This window comes from Lepus europaeus, chromosome 5, assembly GCF_033115175.1.
Source record: "Lepus europaeus isolate LE1 chromosome 5, mLepTim1.pri, whole genome shotgun sequence".
Taxonomy (NCBI): Eukaryota; Metazoa; Chordata; class Mammalia; order Lagomorpha; family Leporidae; genus Lepus; species Lepus europaeus.
In genome coordinates this window covers 30,250,973-30,263,426 of record NC_084831.1, presented here as the reverse complement: position 1 = coordinate 30,263,426, position 12,454 = coordinate 30,250,973, and the positions used below count along the sequence as shown (strand labels likewise).

General features: G+C 46.9%; 1 pseudogene; it reads right to left on the bottom strand.

Moving 5' to 3' along the window:
• Positions 1 to 337: 337 nt before the first annotated feature.
• On the bottom strand, positions 338 to 438 carry LOC133761282 (U6 spliceosomal RNA; annotated as a pseudogene).
• Positions 439 to 12,454: the final 12,016 nt, after the last annotated feature.

Below are 12,454 nucleotides of genomic sequence, written 5' to 3'. Positions count from 1 at the left end.
TGGTCGGCTTCTGAGGAGGGCCGTGGAAGGCGCACGTGATTCACACACCACCGCTACGGTAGTAGAGTACTTTGAATTTGACCAACTACTTAGTTGTATTGGTGAGTTTTATACTGTCAGATGGTTTTCACATAGGTTTTCATTAATTATCTCCTTTTCTTTCAGCTTGAAAAACCCCTTTTAGCATTTCTTATAAGGCAATGAACTTGAATAAACTAGCAGTGGTAATGAACTTCCTTAGCTTTTGTTTGTATGGCATGGTCAGTATCCCTTCTTCATTTCTGAAGGAGCATCTTGCTGGGTATTCTTGGTTGAGAGTTGTTGTTCTTTAAGTACTTGGAATGTATCACCTCCTTCATGAATCTCACATCATCATTGTGTAGGGGCCATGCTAACCTTCTCTGTAGCATTCCAATGTTAGCACGTGTCCAAGTGAGCACAAGCATATCTTGTAGTTGGGTGACCTAAGGACATATTACCTTAGAGTCTTCCATTTGTGTCAGGATATCTTTATCTTCATTTCTGCAAAATAATTTCGCTTGATGCAGAGTTGTGGATTCGCAGGTCTCTCTGGTTTTCTTTTAGCATTTGAATGACGCTGTCTTCTGGTCTTGTTGCTTCTGGAGAGACGTCATGTGTCTCTGCTGCTCCCCATGTTTTCTGTTTGTGCTTCCCAGCAGTTTAACATTAATGTGCTTACATGGGATTTATTTATTAATGTGCCTACATGGCATATATTTCTTGCTGGCGGTGTGCCAAACTTTCTGGATGTCTGAGTTTCTTTTCTTTTGGTCAAATGTGGAAAGCATCTGACCAATATTTCTTTAAATTTCTTTTTTGGCATTATAATTCCTGTCCAGGCTGTGTCTTGGTAACTCAGATCTATGAAACTTAAGCTGATGGTGGTGGGGGAGGATGAGGAGTGGTCCCCACCTCCAAGGCTCCTGCTGGTCCTGATGGAGGCACCGCAGCTCTGCTGGAGGTTGGATGTGGTTTGCTTGAGTGGGTCCTCCACAGGCTCATGTGTTGGGAGCATAGTCCTCCCTGTGGCAGGATTGGGAGGTGGGGTGGAATCCTTGGCGGGGGGGGGGGGGGGGTGGTGCTTCTGGGAAGCAGGGCACTGAGGGCACTGACTTTGAATGGAACTGACTAGTTCTCATGAGAGGGTAGTCACAAAAGAGCACACCTGACCCTCTCCTGGCCCCTGGCTTCTTGTCTCATCGTGTGCTTCTCACTGCACCTGCGACTTAGCTAAAGGCCCTTGTCAGAGCTAGTGGCAGGCTGTTCGGACTTTCTGTCTCGAAAACCAGGAACTCAATGAATCTCCTTTCTTCATTAAGCACTAACCTGGGATATTTTTATAGCAACAGAACATGGATGAATGCAGACTCCCTTCCTCGGGTTGTCCTGGTAGAGGGGCAAATGATGGAGGAAGGGCTCAATACAAAGATGGATTGATTGATTTGAAAGGCAGGAAGATGGGGGAAGACAGAGAGAGAGAGACTCATCCTTCCACTGGTTCACTCCCCAAATGGCCACATCAGCCAGTTCTGGGCCACAAAGCCAGGCGCCAGGAGCTCTATCCAGGTCTCCCACATGGGTCGCAGGGGCCCAAGTATGAGAGCCATCATCTGTAGTTTTCCCAGGTGGATTAACTGGGAAATGGACTGGGAGGAGAGCAGCCAGAACTTGAACAAGCACCCTGATATGGGATGCCCACATCTCAAGCAGTGGTTAACCTGCTACATCACAACACTGGCCCTGAAAGCACTATTATAAATGGAATTCAGTCTCTCTCCACAGCAAGCCAGTGGCTGGCTTTCTTCTGAATTACTGAGAGCAGTCACATATCCCTGTTGCAAGTTTCACTCTTCCCAAGTTTACACAGCCTCATCTACGAAATCCATATTCTTCTGTTATTACAATTTTGACCCAATTCTTTGCCAAACACCCTGGTCTTTATTATTCTATGGAAACATTTTTGTTCCTTATGAGTGTCTTTGTCTGAAATACTGGGATCAAACAATGCATCCCCCAAAGGTTTGTCTTTCATCTCCACGTTTCTTTGGGAGTAAGGGAACTGGTAGTGATTCGTTTATGCTACAAAGGGAAGCACCAGCAAAGATGTACCAATTCGTTTATATGCTCCCTACGCAGTGAGCTGGGTGATCACAAAATCTCTCTAACAAAACAGTGTACTTCTGAGATTGAAAGGAGAAACGTGTTAACAGTTAAGCTGTGACTGTCTCGGGAAAGCTGGAATGCACATGGCATTGTGCCATGGGTTACCTAGGGTCAGCCTTGCTACAAAGTTTCCTGATTTTTGCAGGAGAAAGTTCATGCAAGGGGCTGGGGTTGTGGCACAGAGGGTTAAGCAGACACCTGTGAAGCCAACATCCCATATCAGAGCACCAATTTGAATCCCAGCTGCTCTACTTCTGTTCCAGCTCCCTGCTAGCCTGGGAAAGCAACAGAAGATGGCCCAAGTATTTGGGCCCCTGTCACCCACATGGAAGACCCAGATGGACTTCCTGGCTCCAAATGGCTGCAATGGCTGGAGCTGCACTGATCCAAATCCAGGATCCAGGTGTTTCTTCCCAGTCTCCCATGTGGGTGCGGGTGCCCAAGCACTTGGGCCTTCCTCTGATGCTATCCCAGGCCATAGCAGAGAGCTGGATTGGAAGAGGAGCAGCCAAGACTAGAACCGGTGCCCATATGGGATGCCAGCGCCACAGGCAGACGATTAACCTAGTGCGCCAAGGTGCCAACCCCATGAATAAATCTTGAAAAACTGTTTAGACAACCAAATCATCAGATACACAGAGGAACAGCTCTTTTCTCCATTTCTCTCTAGAATCTTCCTTTCTTAGGAACTTCACTGCCAAGGACTTGACCCATGGGTGCAGGGTCTTCCACGGGTTCATCTGAGTCGAGCCAGCAGGGACAAGCACAGGGCTGGGCACTTGTTCGTCTGGGGCACATTCTCAGCTATGAACACAAAGACTTGAGCTCGGACCACCTTGCACATCAAGGACTCACTGCCCTCATTGAGTTGTGTCCTGCCTGGCTAATACCTGTTTACTCTCACAGCCCCTGCAGAGGCCACGGCCTGCCTCCAGAGGTGCTGCCTTGCATTTAATAGAGCTACAAAGTGACCCTCTTCTGCTGCAGGTCAGTTACCCCGGTCCCAGCCGAAGCCCACGTCCCAGACAGAATATTCAAGAAATACACACGTAACACTCCTCGTATTACTTCCTGCACAGGGTGATTTTTTTATGCCTTCCACCTTTCCACACGGCTCCTGTTGTGTGTAGGATGTCTTCTGCCTGTCTGGTCTTTCTCTATTTGATAGGATTTTCTTTTAAACTCGTTCTTCCAAGTCTTAAAATTCAAATATCTTGTGCTCCACAAAGCCTTTCCTGGTACTCCTGAGTTCCACCAATCTTCTGCAGGTGTCAGAACCAATTAGGAGTTGGTTCTGTTAATTTAACTTTGTAAAAGCAAGGCTACCCTAAACAAGACAACCCTTTATTTTCTCTTTCACATTGAAGCCAGGGGTCAGGATTCCGAGCTGGTCCTTGGTGCCCTAAGGGACTTAGGCTCCTGTTTTTCTGCTTTGCCATCCTCAGAGCCTGACTCTCCTCCAAGGTCTCCCATGGTGTAGACAGTGGTGGAGGTACAATCGTATGTGCATAAGACAGCTGAAGAGGAACCAGCAGGACAAATGGAGTTTTCTGAACCAGCAAGGCCCTTTATATGACAGTGCTGTGAATGATGTGGAAATATTTTTCCTTACTTTAAACCAACCTTGAATTCCTGGAATTAACCCTTGCTGGGGACAATACTCTATCATTTCTGTGCATCGTGGAATGCCACTTGCTGATGCTTCAGGGTGTTTACCTGTGGTTCATGGGTGAGACGAGCCCTTGATTCTCCCTTCTTGCACTGTCTTGGTCAGGTTTTGTCTCATGGTTATGTTAACTTCATAAAGCTTCTGTTAGCTCATGAGCATTTGCTCCCTTGAACTTTTGGTAGGACCCATGGATGGAACCTTCTAGACCTGATGTTTTTTGGTGGAAAGACCTTTAATGATTATAGGACTATTCAGGCTTCTGGTAGCATCTTGAGAAGTCCTGTTTTCCAGGAATATGTTCATTGCCTCTACATGTTTGTTCCTATATTCTAGCTCTTTGTCTGATTTCTTCTGTCTACCATTTCTGCTACATTCAGCCTCTCGGGTCCTCTCTTCCAGTTCTCCAACTCGCCCTGCATTTTTGTCCAGTCAGCTTCTAAGCCCAGCTTATTTTTTTCATGGACTTGAGTTTGTTCAACACTTTATTATGATGCTCTCAGTATACTTTGTACTTATTTTTTAGAAAACTTTTATTTAATAAATATACATTTTGAAAGTACAACTTTTGGATTATAGCAGTTTTTCCTCCCATAACCTCCCTCCCATCTGTAAACCATCCCATCTCCTACTCCTTCTCCTATCCCATTCTTCATTAAGATTCATTTTTAATTATCTTTATATACAGAAGATCAACTTATTATATACTAAGTAAAGATTTCAACAGATTGCACCCACACAGACACACAAAGTATGAAGTACTGTTTGAATGCTATTTTTACCGTCAATTCACATAGTACAACACATTAAGGACAGAGATTCTACATGGGAGTAAGTGCACAGTGACTCCCATTGTTGATTTAACAATTGACACTCTTTATATATGATGTCAGTGATCACCTGAGGCTCTTGTCATGAGCTGCAAGGCTATGGAAGCCACAAACTCTGACATTATTTAGACAAGATCATAATCAAAGTGGAAGTTCTCTCCTCCCTTCAGAGAAAGGTACCTCATTCTTTGATGGCCCCTTCTTTCCACCAGGATCTCACTCACAGAGATCTTTCATGTAGGTCATTTTTTGCCACAGTGTGTTGGCTTTCCATGCCTGAAATGCTCTCATGGGCTTTTTAGCCAGATCCGAATGCCTTAAGGGCTGATGCTTAGGCCCAAGCCCTGTTTAGAGCATTTGCCATTTTATGAGTCTGCTGTGTATCTGCCTTCCCATGTTGTATGCCCAGCTTTTGAATTTTCTGTTTTAATTGAGATGTAACATGAAGGATATTTAAAATAAGCATAGTTTTTCATCCTTCTTAACGGACTCCTGGAGTTGTGCAGCAGTAGTACCAGGGCTTGGCTATGCAATGCTGAACTTTGAAACAATCTGCAATACAACTCTAAAAATTTTGAAAGTAACAAATTTTATGGAAAAAGAGTGGTGATATCTTGTAGGGTTGAAGTGCAAGCCCTGTAACCCCACAATTCCCTTGTGAATATACATCCTAAAGCAAGGGTGGGCAGAATCGTTCTGCAAAGAGACAGGTCATTTGAGATTACTGGCTTTGCTGGTCATGAATCTCTCATCTCCTCAGCTCTATATTCATCCACAAAAGCAGCTGTGGACAATATGCAAACAAAGGAGAATGGCCATACTCCCGCAAAATTTATTCACTTTCGTATTTTAAATTTTTTATTATTTTTTAAAGATTTATTTATTTATTTGAAAGTCAGAGTTACACTGAGAGAGAAGGAGAGCCAGAGAGAGAGAGAGAGGGAGAGAGAGAGAGAGAGAGAGACGCCTTCCATCCGCTGCAATTGGCTGCAATGGCCAGAGCTACGCCAATCCAAAGTCAGGAGCCAGGAGCTTCTTCCAGGTCTCCCACATGGGTGCAGGGGCCCAAGCACTTGGGCCATCTTCCACTGCTTTCCCAGGGCATAGCAAAGAGCTGGTTCAGAAGTGGAGCAGCCGGGACTAGAACCAGTGCCCATATGGGATGCTGGTGCTTCAGGCCAGGGTGTTAACCCGCTGTGCCACAGCGTTGGCCCCCAAATTTTTATCATTTATTTATTTGAAAGGCAGATTGACAGAGGGAGAGTGATGGAGGGAGAAGGTGAAACAGAGGGGGAGAGACATACAGAGAGGGAGAAACAGACAGAAAGGCCTTCTATCTGTTAGCTCATGCCCCCATATGACAGCAGGGGCTAGGCCAGGCCAAAGGTGGAAGCCAGGAGGCCCATCTGGGTCTCCTGTGTGGGTGGCAGGGGCCCAAGCCCTTGAGCCATTCTCCACTGCTTCCCCAGGTGTGTTAGCAGGGAGCTGGATTGGAAACAGAGTAGCAGAGACTTGTGTTCTGATAAGAGATGCTGCCATGGCAAGTGGCAGTTTAACCTGCTGTGCCACATTGCCAGTCCCCCTGTCCCCAAACTTAGTTACAAATACAAGCGGTGGTCCAGTCTTAGCCAACTTGGGCTCAAGACCCTCATGCAAATGTGTGCCAAAATACAGGTACAAGTACACTGGAGGCCTGCTAAAAGTTCATGAAAAATGGAATTGGCAGATAATTTTACATTGGTGCAAACATTTTTAATCCATACATAGTTATTTTATAATGCACATTTTTACTTGAAGACTCTTCATATGACTGCAAACCTGGAAGCAATCCAGACCCCAAACCACAGTACACAAATCCAGGGATGGTCAAATGGCAAGTCAAATGATCACCCCAGTATCTACAACAGCATTCTTTTAAGATTAATGAATTGGGGCCAGTGCCATGGCGCACTAGGTCAATCCTCTGCCTATGGCGCCAGCATCCCATATGGGTGCTGGTTCTAGTCCCGGCTGCTCCTCTTCCAATCCAGCTCTCTGCTGTGGCCTGGGAAAGCAGTAGAAGATGGCCCAAGTGCTTGGGCCCCTGCACCCACATGGGAGAACAGGAAGAAGCTCCTGGCTCCTGTCTTCGGATTGGTGCAGCTCCAGCCATTGAGGCCATGTGGGGAGTGAACCAGCAGATGGAAGACCTTACTCTCTGTCTCTCCCTCTCACTGTCTGTAACTCTACCTCTCAAATAAATAAATAAAATCTTAAAAAAAAAAAACTAATGAATTAAGCAGAAGCAAGACATTGAGCCAAAGCGGCCAGATCCATTCGTATGACACTTGACTTGGTAATAACTAAGGCAGATTGTCCAGGAATGCATGTGTAAGTAGTAAAATGGTCTAAAAAGCAAACAAGCAAGTGCGATCCAAGTGCAGGCAAGAAGCAAGGGAGCTCGGGAACGGGCTCGTGGAAGCAGCCCGGGTGCTGGCAACGTCCTAGCCCGCAGGTGATGGTCGCATGGGTAGTCACAATTCAATGTTTTCCAAAAATCGTACACTCAGGTAAATATAGCTTTTGTATTTGTGTACATTTCATGAGAAAAACGTGAGATTGCATTTTGGTAATTCTGTGCATAAAGTACTACGCACAACAGCTGTTACCACCACAGCCGCGTCTTTCTGAACTGAAACGCGCCTCGGTGGGCCTTGTCCTTGGGGTCAGAGCAGGAGCCTGTGTGGCCCTGGCTGCCGGGAGCTCAGGTTGACCAGCAGTACGAACGAGTCCGAGGCGGCTCAGCGAGGGCTGTGCGCCCAGGCGCTTTCACACACGCACGGCAGATAATTGCCTCGTAGTTCACAGGCCTTTTACTCTGTAATCTGCAGAACACTCACATGCACGTGCTGGAGAAAGACATCGCCGGCGCTGTTCCCGGAAGGGGAGTCGGACGTCGGCTGCGTGCTCTCTCCCAGCAGTCGGGGTCTGCAGCGGTCGCCCCTCTTTTACTCTGCAAAATAGGATGAAATTGAGCAGCACTATCTTGGGCAGGGTCTCCTGGGAGCCCGGCACGTGATGAGCAGACTTCCACCGCACAAGAGAGGGGTGAGGAGGTTAAGTAAATTTTCTTTGTGTACTTCCCATTAAACTTCAATCAGAGTTACAAAAAGAAATTTCCTCCAGGCGGCTGCGAATACAGGTATTGGTTTGACTTTAATAAAAGTCATAACTGATCTCTCTGAGGTCCCTTGTGGAGTGAGCTCAGCAGAATTCAGGCAGGTCCTGGAGAGGAAGAGCGCCCACTTACACAACGCATTAGCCTAATCATCCCGCGCCAGAACCGCTCTCCCATTATTTTAAAGGTCTTCATTTGCAAATGGTGGGATTTGAAAGTTTTCTTTGTACCTTACTGCAGAAAGCCCCACGCCTGTGTGCACACTCCATCCGCATCCAGGCCAGCGTGAGTGGACAGGATGGGTAATCCACCTTCACACACCACCGCTTGGATTAAGCCACCTGCTTAAAGCGACACCTGCTTTAGAGGCAAGACTGATTTTAATGAGACTTGTTAAGAAAAAGAAAGACAAACATCTTTCATGGCTAAGAACAGCCACGGGCAGGGTGGAGAGCAGAATCCCCTTGCTCTGAGACAGATTTCATCCGCCCAGCTGTTGTCCCACAGGTTTCCTTCCAGCGCACCTCTGCACGGCGGCTGCTATTGTAGACACCACAATAAAGCAGGTACCAAGGTAGGCAAGTAATCTTCAGTGTGGTAGTAAGAGTGACACACAGTGAACAAGCGAAAACGTAGGAAGATAACTTCAGATGACGACATACAGAAGATATGGAAAACTAAGATTGGATAATAGGATAGGTGATGATTTGGGATGGGAGCATCAACACAGCCGGAGTGGTCAATGTCCCTTTTTAAAGATTTATTTATTTATTTGAAAGGCAAAGTTACAGAGAGGCAGAGGCAGAGGCAGAGAGAGAGAGAGAGAGAGAGAGAGAGAGAGAGAGGTCTTCTATCCACTGGTTCACTCCTCAAATTGCTGCACCGCCAAAGCTGCACCACCAGAGCTGCAGCAATCCAAAGTCAGGAGCCAGGAGCTTCTGGATCTCTCATGCAGGTGCAGGGGCCCAAGGACTTGTGTCATCTCCCACTGCTTTCCCAGGACATAGCAGAGAGCTGGATCGGAAGTGGAGCAGCCAGGACTCGAACCTGTATGCTGGCCCTCAATGTCCTTTTTTTTTTTTTTTTTTTTTTTGACAGGCAAAGTTAGACAGTGAGAGAGAAACAGAGAGAAAGGTCTTCTTTCCATTGGTTCACCCCCAAATGGTTGCCACAGCCTTTGCGCTTCGCCGATCTGAAGCCAGGAGCCAGGTGCTCAGCGGAGTTTCAATCTGAATGACCCCGTGTGCTGCTCGGCCTCTGGGGAAGGCTTCCTTCCAGTAGGAGCTCATTGTTTAAGATGAGGTCAGGCCAGCAATCATGCATCAAGAAAAATCTGAGGACATTAACAGATCCCGGCAGGCAGCCTGGGTGCAAGAGAGCAAGCACTCAGTTCTGGTCCTGACCCTGACAACCACTAACCAGATCATCCCAGGAAGCTGAGCTCCAGTTTCCAAACCCAGAAAACAGGAATAGTCATCGTCTCGATCAGGTAGTCAGGTAGACATGAGCCCATGTGTGTGCAAGGGGCAGAAGAGAAATGGGAATTTCTGTATGACAGAACAAAGACGCAAGCCTTGGAAGCAAACCAGCGCTCACAGATCAAAGGTCTTGCTGTTGTTCAATAACCTGGTTGGGTGGGTCCCAGCCCCCAGACCTCTCCCGGGGAGCAGCTTAAGGGAATCTCATATGCCCTCCACCAAGGGGCTGTTTTGAAGTTCTGGGAGGGATTCCACACCCAGAAAGCCCTCCACCCAGCAATATTCCAGAAGGGTGTAGGGGAGGAGACAGAGACCCACACCCAACATCCATGAAAACTGGTCTGCACACACTCAGAGCCCTCAGCTCTTTGCTGAGACACCTGCCTGGCCCATCAGGTGCGCTCTCTGCATTATCTCTCTTCATTAAACTTCCACTTCCTCGTTGACCACTCTCCTCTGTCCTGCGTCTGAATTCTTTCTCCAGCATCAGGACCCTGAGCAATCGATCGCCTGCTAAGAATCTCAGTCTGGCTCCATCCACTTCATACACCCCAGGAATTATGGGGGCTTCCCATGCAGCAATGGGCAGAAGCCAAGAGGGCTTGGCACTGGTGAAGTGTCAGCTTTGGGGCTCCTTTCATTAAGACTCCATTCTCTGCTCCCGGAGATGGTGGGCAACCCTCCAAGCCCTATGAGTTGGTCTAAAGACAACACTAGGAGTTGAAGGAGGGGTAGGCAATGCCTCCTAGGTCTTCCTCTGGCCTCATTCTCTAAATGAGATGAATTTTCCTGGGATGTGTGCACCCTTCATCAGGGACTTTAATGCCTTAGTCAGATGTCCCCTCTCTGCGAAGGTGAAAGAAGCCATCTTAATGTAGGCATTTCCGGTTCTCCCTCCCTCTGCCCCTCTCTGCTGAAGCACAGCCCAAGAGCAGCCATCACCCTGGCCACCCACGATCCTTATCAGGATTATGATAGCCATCACCAATGATGTCATCAGTGCCTCAGGCCAGCCCAGTTTCCAAAGCAAGTGTTAGAGGGATTGCTGCTTCTCTGCCTCTCGGATTACAAGGGGGTCTTCTGGTTCAGGGTGACAAAGGGACTCGAGCCCCTCTTCACTGCTGCCTTTTGCCTGAGCAAAGGGACACAAGCAAGAGAGGCAAAGTTGGGACCTGGCAGTGGTGAAGGGCTGCGGGGAGTGGACAAGGCAGAGCTTGGCCCTGGCCAGGAGTGCAGGGGAGGTCCTGGGGACAAGGCTGGAAGCCAAAGTGAGAGCAGCTCCAAAGTGATGTCAACAGATCCAAGAATCTCGGCACTGAACAGAGGTGAGGACCTACTGGGAAAGATTCTGGTGGGAGGATTGGAGGACTTCTAAGATAGCAGAATACTGCTCTATTCTAGGGGAAGATGGTTTTAAAAAAAAAAAGTGGAGAGACTGCAGTCTCAGGGAAGAGTTAGGAAGGTTTCCAGAGGAAACCCCATGCCAATTAGAGGAACACTGTGGACCTATGTGGAGGCCAAACTGCAGCAGCCCGAGCCACTGGTGACAAAGCTGAGGGAAGAGCCTGGTGCGAGTCTGGCTTCCAGCCTGTAGGGGACAGTATACCTACCAACCTAAAGGGAATAAAAAGAGGACATGTTTCTCTCTCCTCAACCACCCAGCACTGGCATCCTGTAACTAGCCGAGAGAGGGCGGGCGCCATTTTGGACATATATAATAGCAGTGCTAGCTGTGCCCTCGCACCCAGCAAGCAGCAACAGGAGACACCTGAGTCTGGCTGGGAGAACTGACAGGGGGCTGGGTGCTTGTGACTGTGGGAGCCTTGTGTACCGGGACTGTGAAAACACTGTGGCTGCACATGAGGGCTCAGGGTGTGTCTGGGACTTTGGGCAGTCACTGCGGGCAGCTCCTCACATTTGGGGATCCCTGATTCATTGCTGTGGGATCTGTGCTCACACTGAGTTCTGCACAGATCCTTTGGTTCTTGTGGCAGCATGAACAAATATTATACCCACTGGGGCTAGCATCCAGGCATTGTCTCCTCTGAGAAGAGGAGGTAAGCATAAGACTACACCAACAGAGCTGAACAAACCTCCCCTCTGATTAAAATAAAAAGAGAAAAAGAGAGAGAGATTTACCACAACTTGGGTGTCTCCTTGGACACTCTCCATGCCCTGGAGAGCTCCCTGACCACACCCAGAACACGCCTCAGTGTACTCACTGAAAGAGCAGACACTCAACTAAGCCACGGATGAAAAGTCCAAAGATAAAAGCCATCACAGGGGGAAAAAAAAGCCAACAAGTATCTCCACAAATGCCTAATAATAAATAGCAATTCAAGAAAATTGAAATGATGCCCCCCAAAAGAACACAATGTTCCAATATTAGAATGTGAAGATGAAGAGATTGAAGAAATGCCAGAAACAGAATTTAAAAAATTGATCATAGGATTACTCAGAAGTAATCAGAAGCAAATCCATGAACTAAAGAAATCCATACATGACGTGAATGAAAATTTATCCCATGAAACTGAGATTTTAAAGAGAAATCAGAATGAAATATTGGAAATGAAGAATTCAATAAAACAAATAAGAAATGAGGTGGAAAGCCTTAAGAACAGACTCGATGAGGCAGAAGAAAGAATTTCTGAGTTAGAAGATGAATCTCTGGAAATTTTATGATCAGACCAAGATAAAAAAGAAGAAGAAATTAGAAAACTGAAAAACAGTGTTGTAGATTATTGGGATACTATCAAATGACCCAACATAAAGGTTTTAGGAGTTCCTGAAGAGGCATGGAAAGAGAATGGATTAGAAGGCCTTTTTAGTGAAATAATTACAGAAAATTTCCCTAATTTGGAGAAAGAAAGGGACATTCAAGTACCGGAAGCACATAAAACTCCTAGTAGGCATGACCAGAAAATATCTCCACCATGCCACATTGTAGTCAAATTCTCCAGAGTACAACATAAAGAAAATATTCCAAAAATGTGCACAAGAGAAATGCTAGATTACTTTCAGAGGATCTCCAATTAGACTCACAGCTGACTTTTCATCAGAAACCCCCACAGGCTAGGAGAGAATGATGAGATATATTCCAAGTCTGAAGAGAAAAAAACTGCAAATCCAGACTACTATA